We start from the raw sequence: 15,958 nt of genomic DNA on the forward strand, positions 1-15,958 counted from the left end.
AAAATCCAATTTTACATGGCAATGAAAAAGAATTAAGAGTTATCTCTTATTTAGTATTTTCGCAGTTATTAATTATCCAATCAAATAATAACAACATATACATTTGTTCAGAAAATAACTTCAGACGAATCACCCGTAAATTTATTTATTAACGGAGACTGATAAATTTTTATATGAACCAGAAGCAAGCTTCTAGAAAGAAATGAATTCAAGAGCTATTCCATCGAAAAAATAAATTAAAAAAATAGAAACCTTTCTAATTTTTTTATGTATTGTTCTTTTAGATTTTTATAAGAGAGTCTGTACATCCGAGGTATAAGTAGTGGTTTTCTTTCATTTTTCAAAACTAGTTTATATTAAAGAGCTTTATTAAGTTTATGCATGTTAGAAATGCTTCGATTTGTTGGGGTTTATTTTCTCATTCAAAACTTTCTAAGTTAAAAATAATAGAATAATAAAAATGACATAAGTACTAAAATATTTATAGAAAACTAAAGCTTATGTATTACAAATGTTTTTAGGCATTTAGCACTTTGTAATATCCGGAAAAAATTTAGCAGACGAAAATGGATTTTATCAAATTCCTTAGTTTTCATTGCGAAATTTTTGCACATACATTCACATACCAGCCGCATATACATTCATTCGAGGCGTAACTCACTGAGTGTCGATCGATAAATCCAAGGATTTCATTTCGAAGCTCAACCGACGTGCTAATGGAAAATGCGTCTATTCTTCCCTTTTCCTCAATGATAAATAATAATAATAATAATAAAAAGTCAAAAATGGCATAAGAACTTAATAAGAATAACAGGATTATTTATAGAAAATAGATTATAATAATGATTGCTGATTAAAAATAATATGATAAAATAAAATAAATGTTTATAACTATATTTTCATGTTTCCGGAATTTTATAAGATTCTTTATAAATTTTAGTAATTTAAAACATATTTTGTAAAAATGTTTACTTTTTATTTCGATTGATTTCGGAGATGTTATTCGCAAAAAAAGATAAAATTTAGATAGATCTCAATATATCCTTCGTTGTTCACGTTTCTTAATTTGGAATATTTGTATTAGTACCTAAGAAATATAAAGATGAAAACATAATTATTTGGCAAAATATTCACTTCGGAGCATCATAGTGAAATAAAAAAAAATATTTTAAATGTTTAAGAATATTAGAATAAAGTAAAGTGTAATAAAATGGTCAAATGAGAAGAAAAAGATTTAAAAAAAATGCTTAAAACAACGTACTTACGAATATTGGAATAAAGTAGAGTATAATAAAATCGTCAAATGAGAAGAAAAGGGAGAATATCCCAAAAACAACGAACTTGGCAGCGGTGGGATTCGAACCCACGCCTCGAAAGACTGGTGCCTAAAACCAGCGCCTTAGACCACTCGGCCACGCTACCGCGGTGCAGAGAGGATCACTTGCGTTCAGGTTATCGGCGCCATTTCTGATCTGCGCAAATTCGTTTAAGATTTTTCTTGCTGTTTTCTTTTCGTGAAAGAATGTACTGTTCATCTTCATTGAAATAAGACTTTTTTTGAAATGAATTTTTCTTTTGTAGAAATCCAAAACAATTTATGTATTTAATTTTTCCCCCTGAAAATGAATTATTAAAATTTCACTTTTTTTTTTCCTCCCTTTTAATAAAAGACTCGGATGGGATTTAATTTTTTTTTTTTTTTTTTTAAATACGGTTCATTATTATTTAATGGCGAAATCTCGGAACCATCGTATTATGACTGGATGAATAATGGATGCCCCGGGTTATCGAATAGGCAGAGTAGGCAACTAACTACCTGTAGATCATTCGGATTGGAAAGGGGTTGGGTCGTGGTCTCTAGGCTTCTTTGCAGTATTTTCAATGTAATTTAATTTTATGCTTTTATTTTATTTGTAAGGATCATGTGCTGAAACCTATTCAGATCAAAACCAAGTTCCTTTTAAAATTTCAGAGCATTGTCTATAGGATTTTTTTTTTTTTTTTCTTGATGCCTTCAAATTTGCTTGCAGATAACTGAGGTTCGATTTCTTTTGCATTGATTTCAAAACTAATTTTTTTTTTATTGATTTTAAGATTTTGTTTCAAATAATCTTTAAATTCAAATTTTTAATTTTTATACATGAGACGCTGAAACCAACTCTCTTGAAAGAAATTGGCCGTTCTTTCTTAAGTAGCAATTAATAATTAATTAGCAATTAGGATGTTTTATTAGTTAATGATAGTTAGTCAGTAATTGGCACGTTTTGTTATTTCAGTTTAACTTAATATTCACCATTTACAAACTGTTTAGATCGATATTAAATTAAAATCCATAAAGAAATAAACCAATCTTAAAAGTCATGGCTGCCTTTCATTCATATTTTTTCAAAACTCTTCTAAAATGCCTTAAAAGTATTTTTTTTTTATATAATTAAACCTACAAGTAAGTAAAATTATTTAAAAGAAACATATATAATTATTTGAAAAATTTGTATCAATAACATTTTAAAGTTTTTAAATTTTATGCTTATCATTTTGATTCTTCCTAAAAGAATATTAAAATATGAATTACATTGAAAAAATATTTTTTTTAAATGCATGCTTCTTTATATTTGATTAAGGGGAAATTCTTGCTTAAAATAATGTAAGGAGATTAAAAATATTTTTCGCAGATATAATTTTCTAGCATGTAATATCTGAAAAAAAATGTTTGCAGTTTTTAAAAAAATATTTTAATATCTTTTTTACTCAACTGCACTCTTCTAAGGAAGAAATTTCTTCTCTATTTTCTGTCATAAATGGAGATAGACTTTGGTTTTGCTTTTATTCCATTATTTGCCTCAAAGCTATGGGTAATTGCTTAAGCGTCATTATTTTAATTTCGCAGGAATTATTGAAATAATATTTCTTAGCACATTATTTTATTCTTAAATCCCTATTAGCTAAAGGAAATTCTTTCAAATTAAACATTCAATTTTCAAGATGAAATTATTTAAAAACTTATAGTTTTATTTCTCTACTTTATTTTTTATTTATTAGATAACTAGATGCTATTAGTGAAATTCTTTGAAAAATAATACCTTATCCTTTTCAATAGCCATGGGAAGTATGTTTTCCACCAAATTCAATAATCTTTGCAGGAAGTAATGTAGATTGGAATAAGTGTTGACATATTTTTCAATATGTCAGAAATGTAGATGCTTCAGTTCTTTGTCTCTCACAAAATGATGGTCTGGGCTTGCTATTCAATTATTAATTTAACCAAATTAATTAATAAATAAAATTTAATTTATTTAATAAGCTAAATGAATCACTTTTCTTGAGTCAGCCCCAATCTTAAAAATATTTTAATATACCATGATTAGAAAAAAAAATGGCCTTTTGAAGGGTTAAACTCATTGTTTAAAATCGTAACAAATTTAAATTACTCCGGGAGAAAAAAACATAATACATTTCTTTTTTTCTTCTTTCGACTACTGCTCAAATATGATTTTGTACTTAATTATAAATTATAAATGGGAATCATTGTCATCGTCTATTTTTGTATTATTTTGTATCACAAAAAATGTTTAAATGGCAAACCTTTAATAATAACATGTCGGTATCATATTTTGAATTTGTATTTAGGACAAAAGCTTAAATTCTCTTTTGGATCAAACAATAAACAACTTAAGCTTCTCTAAATTATACAGAGTGCGACTGAGATATGAAGCTCTGAATTTGATTACTTTAGATCTCTGAATGGCTGCCTCAACGAAACGGAGTACATTGACTGGAAGACTTTGCTTGAGGCAGCTGTTGAAATAGCCTTAAACAGTGTTATTCAAAGCTTCATAACTTGGTCAATTTGGATTGAAAAAGAGTGGTATTTTTTAAAAATTTAAAATGCTTCAAAGTTTAGTAAGAACATATAACCAAATAGAACTAATAGGAGCTAGGGATTGCCTAAGAATTTAAACTTACTAATATTTTCAGCAGTAAGTTTGTGATTCAAACAACTTAAATATATAATTCTTAATGTCATTCAAAGTATTTTTCCTTTTTCCACCTGTTATACTAATTATAGATATACATATCTCCAACGGTTTAGAAATAAGTTACTGAGCCACGAGGTTTAAATAAAATTTAATTATATTTACTTCGTATTTTGAACAACACGAGGGCTCTTTTGAAACAGGCCTCGTAATTTTGAACTGTGGTCAGAAGACGAGAATTGCATTTGAGATGCATTCCCTCTTCAAAATTCCACACCACACCAGGAGGAGGATGCGGACCATGAGTGGATACCCTGTTATGAAATATTAATTGACATATTCAAATTAATTCCCAACATTTAAAAATGAAGCAAATGATATCAAAATTAATATCAGTAATAGTTTATTTTTATTTAACTATACAAAAGAAAAAGAAGTTAATGAATTGAAAAGCAAAAAGGGTTTTATTGAAAATAATAGAATAAATAAATTTAAAAAATACTAACCAAATTTTGTTTTATAGTTACAACTGAGCATTAAAAATAAGTTTAGAAATAAGCTACTGAGCCACGATGAGATTTTAGCTAAATTTTGTTACATTTACTTCATGTTTGAACAACACAAGAGCTACTTTGGGACAAACCTCTTTATTTTGAGCCGTGGTCAGAAGACGAGAATTGTATTTAATGCATTTTCTCTCCAAAATTCCGCACCACATCAATGGAAGGATAGGGACTAAAAGTGGATATCCTATGATGAAATATTAATTAGCATATTCAAATGAATTACCATATTAGTAATTAATATTTAAAAATGAAGCAAATAATTCCAAAGTTATTATCAGTAGAAATTTATTTTTACTTGACCCATACAAAGAAAGAAGTAAATGAATCTAAAAGCAAAAAGGGCTTTATTGAGAATAACAGAATTGCTAAATTAAAAAATACTAAACAAATTTTGCTTTATAATTAAAAGTGAACATTTCATAATACTTCTTAATGTGTTATATTCTTTGACGGTTAGCTAAACATGCAAAAATGTGATTGAAAAGCTTTAATAATGCACTAATCTTCTTTTAAAAATATCCAAGGAAAGTTTTTAAAGACAATAAAATTTTTTTGCATTTAAATTCAAGGACTTCTTTGACAGCGAAGACTCTTGTTAAAAGGACGAACCATTACTTTGTTGTCAATACAGTAAATTAATTCGGGACGTCAAGCAATTGTTTTTACAGTCTGAGAATTCATTCTTCCTACTCTCTTCTATTGACGCAACCCATCCGTAGCTGAAACCGTCTTGTAGAACTCCTCTATTTTGTTTTTCTTTTCGTTCGCTATTCTTATTTGGTATTTTATTCTTTTCATTTGACTTTTAAAAGCTTGCTAGAGAACGAAAACTTTTAGTTTGAGATAAGGGCAATACATTAGCGGTAGCGAATTTGGAAATAATTGGCTTTTATAGAAAATATTTTCCCTACTCTAGTTCAAATTTATTCCAAGTTTTCTTTCAACGTGCAAAGCGGGAAAAAACTTAAAGAGTAAATAAGTAATGACGAAGAGCAAACACTAAACATACATTGAAATACAAATAAAGGAAGAAGTATTTTTCTGGAAGGATGACATTTCATACCAAATGAAATATTGTATCATTTGAAGATTTTCTAGATTGAAACAAAAATGGGAAATTACAGTCCGAAATTTTTATTCTTGTTTTAGAAAATTTCAAGTATAAATATTTAACTTTCTTAAGTAAGATCTCTTAATAAGTCTTAATAATTAATAAGTCTTAAGTGAGATCTTTTATGATGTCAGAAATGTTTTCAAATCAAACAATATTAAAGCTTTGCTGTTATTGACTTTGATAAATGCAGGTGATTCTTGTTTAGATTTATTCCATTGTGGATGAGTGTTTATTTAATGAATGTAATTGACGGGTTGATCTCTGCTGAATTTTATAATAGAAATTAATACATCTGAGTCTATGACTTTTAATTTAAGCTTAACTAATTTATTATTTTTAAGATTAAATTTCTCAAAAATTTATTGTGAACAATAATTTGATTCCAAATAAACATAACAATTAAAACATTTTGGTGTATTTTGTTCGAATCTTCTTTGTAAAATAATTCAAAATAAAGCAGTTACGATATTCCGTTCCTGCTTCTTTAAAGGATACTGGGCCACATGTTTGTTTTTAAGTTCAAATGTGAAGATTTAGACACACATGTATAGAACATTGGACACCAGATGCTAAGGATAAATTGTTTTTGTGTCTTACAATATGTTTCCCTTCTATTGTAATATTTGATAAAGTTAGCATGAAGAATTTTTATAAAAGGTAGTACGGCTTAGTGACAATACTTTTTAAAAGCCTTTATGCCTATTTTGGATAATTGTGTTTAATATTATGTTTAAAAAATTCCTCTCGGCAAGCTGAAAGGCAAAGGTAGATTTCTTAACATCTGAGTTACTGGTTAAAAATCGATCTTATTTTAGATGGAAGTTGTTTGTTTCCTTTAGATGAGATGTAATTACATGGTTAGAAAAAAGGCTTATGATAAGCTGATGTCGCTAGACAGCTTACAGTCACTTGCAGTGACGTCCAGAGACAGCGGAATCTTTTTTTAAAAAAAAAATCCTGTATTTAGAAAGGATTATCTTTAGTAATCCACAGACAAGATTTTTTAGACAGAATATTTCGGGTCATCCATGTGCAAGAGGAGATATTCTGTCTCGCTGCATATTAATAGTATGGAGAAGTAACTTAAGGCGCGACAAGCGGCAACAGTTTCTGCAGGAATGAGAATCAGTGACTTAATAATGGTGGAAGACAAAACGTTTTTAGTTGTCTCCAGAGCCATAAAAACAAAGCATTACTGCTATTTACTTCAGTTTCTATATATATATATATATATATATAAAGATAATAAGCTATTTTCATAATAAAGCAGCAAAAAATATTTTTTTAGAGGGTTTCTTTCTTTCTTTTTTCAAAATAGAAACAAATCAAAAATGTGAGAAAAAAAATAATTCTGAGTAAAATTACTCCAAAATAAGCATAATATGTGAATACACAGGAGCCTCATTTAACGAGCATATTTCGTTCCTAAATATTACTCGTAATGCGAAGCACTGGTTAAAGGAGACAATTCTTCCCATACGAATCCCAGTAAAATAGGAGAATGCATTCCATTCCGAAACAAATACTCGAAAGAATTCACAATAATGTAATTTATTATTTATAATGCATACCTTTTTTTTTTTAATAAGAAAATTGTCTAAAGACATTTGTCTTCGGCTACACTTCAAAATGAGTTCACAGGTTATGTACAGTGGCTTAATAAAGGTAATAGAGGCATATAACTTTGAGCTCCAATCATCATCTATTATTTAGTAAGTATCGATGGCCTTATTTTTACGCCCCTTCATGAAATTTAATTTTTAAAAAATGGTATAAATGCACTAATTCTTTATTCTGATTGTACCCCATAAAATTGCTGCTAGGAGTATCTAATATTCTCTTACATCACTGGTTATGTATTGCTAGAGTTGACTGTGCATGTCTGAAAGATAGAGGACTTGGAGATCAACTAAGCCAACTACTCACTCATAGGGATTTGAATAGGGGTTCAGAAAATGGAAACGCAGCTCTTACATGAGACAGTTTACACTTCCCAATCCCTCGAATCTTTAGAGTTATGTCGACTGTAAATGTCATCTCATATATTTCTACCACCGATTGCGAGGATAGGTCTGTCATAGGTTTGTGAGCTTGGACCAAGTATCAAGAGCCTTTAGTTCAATTAATTTTCAACTAGTCGCCAAAATGTCCACGATCAGTGTTATGAGTAGCCATCTCTCATTAATGATGACCAGGCAAGCCGATGCGTCAACTATTTGATTTGGTGACTACGATATTCGGCAATTTATCTCTCAGATATTTATCCAAACATATGCAAATTTTTATCTTAGTTTAGCCCATCTGTTATTTTCTGATCCATTTTCACTTTTTATTTAATTACTTTCAACACGCGTTCTATAAAAATGCTTATTTCTCCATTTTCTCAGGCTCCGAGATAAGGGATAATAATCCTTAATGCTTGGCACATTCTTTTAACGATATCTAAATTTCCCTATCTTAAATTGACATGTGTCAAAGAAATTCGTATCAAAATCTTATTATAAAATCACCGATCGAAAATTTTCTGTCTATTCTGCTCTTGTATTGCGATGTAAAAGGTTGTTAGTTTCATCATCGCTTCTTGTACATAAATTATGACTTCCGGAATGGAATAAATCAAAGTTAAAAATTCAAAAGTGTCTTGTTCTCGGCCAAGCAACTGCTAAAATATGTTTTACACACACACACACACACACACACACACACACACACACACACATGGTAAAAATGTCAAGGAATAGTTTAGTTTCATGTGTGTTGTATTTATTTCGATAAATTTTTTCACCCAACTATGTTTTCCTTCTATTGATAGTCCTAGGAAAATTTTGTGGCAACTGGAGCAAGAATTTTCTTTGCAGCGGTACGAAGATATTTTTACATTTAAGGCTATAGCATAAATAAATTAATTGCGCACGTCTCTTTAAATTCACTTCAAAGAATTTCTGGATTAAATTGGACAAAAAAAAAAACTTCAATTGGGCTAGACCAAATTAACAATCTATATTCTTAACTCGTATATATAAATACTCTTATAAACTTATCTTTGGAAGCGTGTGTAATTCTAAATAAAATAAATTTTCGAATTTAATAAACCATGCGAAACTGAATTTTAAAGCTAAGCTTCTGTTAGAAACTTAAAAGCACTTTTGCTCCTCCAATAAAGCTTTTCTGAAAGGTCATGAGATCGATCCACTTTTTCCTCCCTTTCTTTTAATCATTCGGAGAGTTCTCTAGACATAAAATGGCCACAGGATACAGGACGTTAATGTACCAGATCAAATCAAATTACAGCAATATATTCTCTATACATACCATTTAATTAAGAAGGGATATTTTTCTCAATAAGCTTAAAAGCCATCGAAGTTTCGAATGTCAATACCAGTTTAATTAAGAGGAGATATTTTTCTCATTAAGCTTAAAAGCCTTCGAAATGTCAAACAGGTGGTCTATCTAGAAATAATAAACAAGTATAAAACTTATGGAAGAGCCTATTTTTTCTAATTAGCCAGAATATTTTATTTCCAGGAAACAAGTTTACTTAAGGATCGAAGGGCTATTTGTAACAAGGGTAAGTTGTAACACGTGTGTTTTGTGATAGTTTGTAAAAATTTTAATCAGAATCTTCTATTAAAATGATTCTCATGGTGGGCTCTTCCACATCAGCATAGTCAGTGCCAGAAAACAAGTTTGCCTAAGACTACAGGAGCCAGGGGCTAGTTGTAACACGCATGTTACGTAACATTTTTTAAAATTTTTAATCTGAATTTACTATTAAAGTGATTCTCATTTCGGGTTCTTCCAAATCAGCATAGTCAGTGCCAGAAAACAAGTTTACCTAAGACAAGAAGAACCAGGGGCTAGTTGTAACAAGGGTAAGCTGTAACATGCATGTTATGTAATAGTTTTCAAAATTTTTAATCAGCATTTTCTATTAACATGATTCACATGGTGGACTCCTCCACATCAGCACAGTCAGTGCCCAGCTAAATAAGGCAGCGAGAAACTGTGAATACATGCTTCGTTTTTTATACTAATAAATGGGGGAAAATATTTCGTTAATTTTGATTTAAGATAAATTAGTCGATCTTTTTAAAATTGTTTTTACTTACTTAATTTATCTATGCATGAAGTTTTAAGAAGCTGTTTTAATCTTTTTACTAATCGCAATATTTTTTTTTTTTTTATAAAGCAGCAAAAATATCCGAAACTGCACGATGAGCAAGTTGTAACATATTACAACTGGCGAGATTTATCTCGATTTGTATTTGATTCATGTAGTTTGACTTTCTTCTTTAAATATTAACATCACCTTCAAAGGTCAGACCTCTAAAAATCTAATAAAAGCTCAACTAATAAAAAAAAATTAAAGTAAAAAAAAATCCCAACTCACTCTTCTGATAATAAAAAGCAACGGAAAAAGAATAAAACAACAACATAATTAAGAAGAAATAAAAATCTGGATTTGAAAAAGGTTTAAGAAAGAAAAAAATTACAATAGTGGAAACAAAGGAAAAAAGAGTGAAGAAGATGATTTTGAACTAACATTCAGATCCTGAAAAAGAAGCATGGTTTTAATTGCGAAGATGCATACAATAGCTCCAACGATATATTATATTATAGCATATTATATAAACATCTCGATTTTAGCCAATATTAGGTTTATATTACGGTAGATCACGAAATTTTGAGCAGCGGTCAGATGACGGAAATAGTTGTTGGGTTGACACCCCTTCTTCTCCCCTGACATGTCTCACGCAGAAGGGAAGCGTTCATTCACGGAATTTTTAGCGCACACCAGGCCCGCTTACTTACGAGTTTTTCGGCGAAATCAGGGTTCGAGCCAGGAACATGTCGACCCTGAAGCTAAAATATTACAGCTGCGTCCCACATATCTGATGAAGAAAAATGTGTTCAGTGCTTAATTTATAAAATTTGGGCATAAAATATGTGCGATAGAAAGCATTCAGTTAACTGCAATTATGATACAGATTGAGTTTTATGTTGATTGGTTAAAGAAATTTATCCTTATTTAACCCTACTTTGCATGATGATGGAAGTTTCCATTATAATATTTAGTGAACAAACAATTGTACTCAAAACAGGTGTGCTGTAAATTGGTTGTTGCTGGCAACTTTTTTCACGACTATTGCGTAATAAGGAACGTAGCTGCTAAAAAAAAAAAAAAAAAAAATCAAATGCAATCATTATAGAGAGTTTGAACTTGTCATTCCGCTGTTTGTTGCGATTGTAAGAAACGTCTGATTTCTTGAATATAACTAATCTGAGATCTTTTTGCTAATAGAAGTAATAATGAGAAGAAAAAAGGTTTGTTTTTCGTGTTTCTGTTATTTTCTGTGTAATTTATATCGGATACCCCAAATAATCTTCCTAAAACTATGCGACAAAAATTTGCATCACTATGCAGTTGTTTCATTTCTAATATAGACGAAAATGTTTTTTACTAAATGTTTATTTTATGTTATTTTTGTAGAGAAATGTAGAAGAGAGGGACTTTGAAGATTGGTCAAAAGTAGGTGAATCACTCCGGTGCAAATACCTAAATGGAAAAGGTATTCTACAATCTCATGTAGTAAATGTAGAATTAATGTGTGCCTAAATAAGAATAATAATTGTTTTTTATTATCATCAGGAATAAAAATGATACAAAGATATATTATTTTTTAAATTTATTTTGTACTGAGCTAAACATGTAAATTTGCATGATGATGGATATTTCCATCATACTGTTTTTTAATTACTTTATATTACATATTTAAACCAGGATTTTTTAAAACGTTTTTCCTTTAATCTAGAGCATGAATTATATCGCCCTGATTTATTTCACACACAAAAAAAATCATGCAAAGAAGTGTTAACTATAAACTACATAATATCTTTTATTAATAGTAACCAAATGCCTTATGTATATAAGAATGGTAACTCTATTAATATAATTAACTTATTAATAATAGAATGGTAACGAGAAAATAATTTTAAATATTGTTTACTGTTACAAATCTGGAGCTATCGACTATTACAATTTTTCCCATATCTGGAGCAAATTCTAATAACCGATAAATTTTGAAAAAATATTACTGATGCTGATATTAAAAAAATGTTTATTGTTTTTTATTCATTTTGTGGATAAATAATAAATCTAAAAAACAGTTATAATTGAAGAATTGCAAATACATACAAAAGCATAAAGGAAACCAACCCTTGTATCCTTTATTATTCCGTTTCGAAAGAACATTTCATTTTCTGAAAATAAGTAATAAAAGTACTTTTCTATGTAAGAAAGATATTAAAATTCCAGAAAACAATTTTACATGGAAATACTTTTCTGTTTAATGAGGATAATTAATTCCAAGAAAATATGTTTTCGTTTGCGGAAAGAATCTGCAGTCGCAATATTCTGATAAAATGAGTTCTATAAATAGTATTGAAATAATAGAAAGTACACAAATGGATTCATTTTATTTGCCGGGAGGAAAATTAGACTTTTCAATCTTCAAAGGGATGAAATTTGAACTTTAGAACAGAATATTCCAGCTTCATTATTAAGGTGGTCTAAGAATCAAATCATAATGAACTCTCTTTCGTGTATACCATGAAAGCTTGGGTTGTATTAATATTTAGTTTAAGGTAAAGCATGTTATTTCGCAGAATAATATTAATGATAATAATGTTATTATTAAGATGTTATATATTTCTCTTCAAATAATTCGGAAAATCATATAAACTTGGGTTTAATCAATTTTTTAAAGAAGAGTATATTGCTTTTTGTTTCAAAATTTTCACTGTTGACTTTATGCATTAATCTTTGAACGAGCAATTCTTGTGTATATATAAAAATTTATTTCGTGTATCTCGGAAACGGTTGCAACGATTTGGATCAAATTTTATATTTAGACAAGGTTTTACTTTTTAGGTTTATCTATATAAATGTCTTTCCTGAAAAAATGCTATTTTACACACACACAAATTTTTTTATAACTAAATATTAACATGTGCCTATACATGAGGCGCAAATATCCATTAGAGAGGGAATAGTGTTTAGGGTTTCGGACTCCAATGCATTTTTCTCATGTTCGATCCCGCGTCTGTAATTCAATTAGACTTCGCTTATAATTTTAAACGTTCTATAGGATAGGATTTTATTTACGATTTTTAAAAAGGCCTGCCTAGCGTAACTCAGTCTTCCAGGTACTATGATTTAAAATGACTTGATTTTGAATAATTTATATATTTCTTTACATAGGAAAAAAAATCAAAACAATAACTCCGTCGCTTCTATATCGGTGTGAAATCTGCTTTTAGAATTTTATTAATTATAAAGTGTTAGTAAATAATACGAAATAAATATAATAATTTTTTCATGAACAGTTAGTTTTACTCATAAAACGTTGTTCATGAACGTATTTCATTTACAGCAGGCTTAACCACTTAAACAGTTGAAAAACAAGATATAAGGAAACATTTAAATTTCCCGAATTAACGAAATGTTGTAGTTAATTACAATTAAAAATTTTCTTTAACATAAAGAAAAATTCACGGTCATATTTAATTAAAAATGTGCTGGAATATTCAGGGACCAAAAGCTTTGATTTTATCTGTTCATAAATTTTCTGTAACTTTTTCGATTGTGAATCGATGACAGATGAAGATAACTTCCTGCCATTCATTCCACACTGTATCAGATTTGCTTCATTTTTTTATTTTAATAATGAATAAAAGGTTTTTTCAAATAGAAGGCTTTTTTTAAGAATTTTAATACAAATTTCGAAAAGATTTTAGAATAGAAAGACGAATTTTTAAAATAGAAAGAAAAAAAAGTTTTAGAGTATAATTTAGAATACTGTTTTTTTTTTTTAGTATTTTCCTGTTATACGTGAACTCCCCTAGCCAAAAATACTTGTCTTTTGAAATTTAAAAAAAATCCTGCATTGTAGGGTTACAATAGAAAATCCAGTTTTTACCAAAACTAAACTATCAGCTGCCAAATGGTTTTTTAATAGGGTTGCCAAAGCTTTACTGCCCGAATGGTGGCAAATTCAAATCCTGCGTTAATTTTGGGACGCTTTTTATAGTCTAACAAGATAACTAAAAAAAGGAAAAGAATCAGAGCAGCAGAAATCATATTCTCAATCATATCACATTTTAATTTTCATCTTTAGAATTGGATCACAATCTCATAATCTCATTCTTTTTCACCCACATCTTATATTCTCAAAATTTTTTCTTCATCTGTACTATCTATTGTCTCAAACTCAATATTAAATAGAACATAATCATTTTTAAAAGCAGCAGTCTCTCGATTATTCTACAGCTGATTAATCAAGAGACACAAATATCATCATTAATTTATTTTTTATTTTTATTTCAGGACGTTGATGATCTTATTGATTTTTAAGCAGAAGCAATTTCAAAAAAAATCCTTAGCGGAAAATATTACCTGAAAGTGGTGAGGAATTTTTTGATTTTGAAGACAGTGCGTGTGAAATAATGAATGTTTTCATGAACACGTTCCAAGACACAGATGGATATGCATTGGATAATATAATATTCTCATTAAAATTTAGTACCAAAAAAAGAAATTAAAAGAAACGAAACTAATCTTCTGCCACCAAAGTTAACGAGGTGTGAAGAGTTTTAATCCTTTAGGCCAACCAACGACCATCTTTCCCTCGAGCAATTCATTTCGAAGTTTCTACTTCAATTATGCCTCGAGGAAGAGCTGTCAGTCCAATGATTGACAGATGACCTGTATTTCTTCAATCATGATTTCTCCACATTTTGGCTACATCAATTACAAAATCTGCATGTATTTTAGGTCCCAATTTATTATAAACTGATAGTTAAAAAAAAAAAAGAAAAAAGAAAACGGAAAAAAAAAACCTCGATAGGAGGGTGAGACAGATCTTTGTCTGAAACTCGCAAATTAACTCAGAAACTCACAAAGTTTCTAAAACATATCGGAAAGAAAACTGATATCTCTTTTTGAAAATTCCATACAGTATCTGTTAGAAAATTTAACATACAAGAAAAAAAAATTAAAAGCCTTTTTAAAAAATCATTTGAATGTGTTTCTTTTTGAAACTTTAAATCGTTCGGTTTATGTTGCCATTAAACATGAAATACAAAAGCTGTCTCGTATATTTCTTAACTAATTCAAAACTCAAAATTTTCAGTCTAATTCAAATACGAATTTTCAATCTAATTCAAAAAAAAAATAAAAATAATCAAAATTTGAATGCTATATCTGTCTAAAAATGCTGATTATCTATTTATCAATATATTCGAATAAAATTACCATAGGTAGGCTGTGTTCTAGACGTAGCCACGTATTTTATTTCCTTGGATATGCAAGCATAAGCTGAATTATTTACTCTCGAATGAAATCTGTTATTCAACTTTCTGTATTTATCATTAAATACATCCACCTGTAATCCACCATATGCATAATACTTGCTTTCGACACATTGAGCATAAGTGAAGGACAAAATATATTAATGATTACACTCAGCAACAGATTTTGTAATTTTAAACTTTTGATGAACAAATTGAATTATAAGGAATTCATTCATTTAATTTCCATGATTCCCGAAACGAGGAAGACAGTCGATTTTTTACACTCGATACTTTTTTATCCATTTATGAATTCTCTAAACAGCAACGTACCTATACAAAGGGCATACGATCTGATTGATTCACTTCTTGATATATGTCAGAAGCATTATGCTTCTAATTCTGTAAATAACTGAATTCAAGCTATTGTTCCTTTTTTACAATTCCTTCCAATAGTCAGTTGAGGAGGAATCATCAAGAAAAGATATAGTTTGGAATATGTCAGAAGCATTATGCTTTTAATTCTGTAAATTACTGAATTCAAGTTAAGGTCCCTTCTCTACAGTTTCTTGCAATGTTCATGCGAGGAGGAGTCATCAAGAAAAGAGATAGCTTGGAATATGTCAGAAACATTATGCTTTTAATTTTGTAAATTACTGAATTCAAGTGAATGCTCCTTCTCTGCAATTTCTTGCGATAGTGAAGCGAGGAGGATCATCAAGAAAATAGATAACTTGGAAAGTTATCTATTTTGTTTGGAGAGTTATCTATATACTTTGTTAGTCTGATACATATTATAAAATTGAAGTGGCGTGAAACTTCCAAGAATAGAGCGACTCAGATGTCAGTCTTGTCATCTGACCATTCATCAAATGTATGAGATAAGTCCCCAAATAATCATTTTACAGCCTTAAAGTGGGCCATGAATCTAATTATATAAAGCTAACTAACTTATA

The 15,958-nt window shown here is 29.2% G+C and overlaps 1 long non-coding RNA gene and 1 other non-coding gene across 2 annotated transcripts in view; one reads left to right on the forward strand and one right to left on the reverse strand.

Moving 5' to 3' along the window:
* LOC129961071 (uncharacterized) overlaps nt 1-14,152 on the forward strand; it is a 57,441-nt gene extending 43,289 nt beyond the window's left edge. Inside the window, exons 3-4 of the long non-coding RNA XR_008783754.1 lie at nt 11,146-11,224; nt 14,041-14,152. This is a non-coding gene — a long non-coding RNA (uncharacterized LOC129961071). The remainder of the gene's footprint in view (nt 1-11,145; nt 11,225-14,040) is intronic.
* Nucleotides 1,343-1,422, reverse strand: Trnal-uag (transfer RNA leucine (anticodon UAG)). The gene has a single exon. It is a non-coding gene; the product is annotated as a tRNA-Leu (tRNA).
* Nucleotides 14,153-15,958: the final 1,806 nt, after the last annotated feature.

Source organism: Argiope bruennichi, chromosome X2, assembly GCF_947563725.1.
Source record: "Argiope bruennichi chromosome X2, qqArgBrue1.1, whole genome shotgun sequence".
NCBI classification, from domain to species: domain Eukaryota; kingdom Metazoa; phylum Arthropoda; class Arachnida; order Araneae; family Araneidae; genus Argiope; species Argiope bruennichi.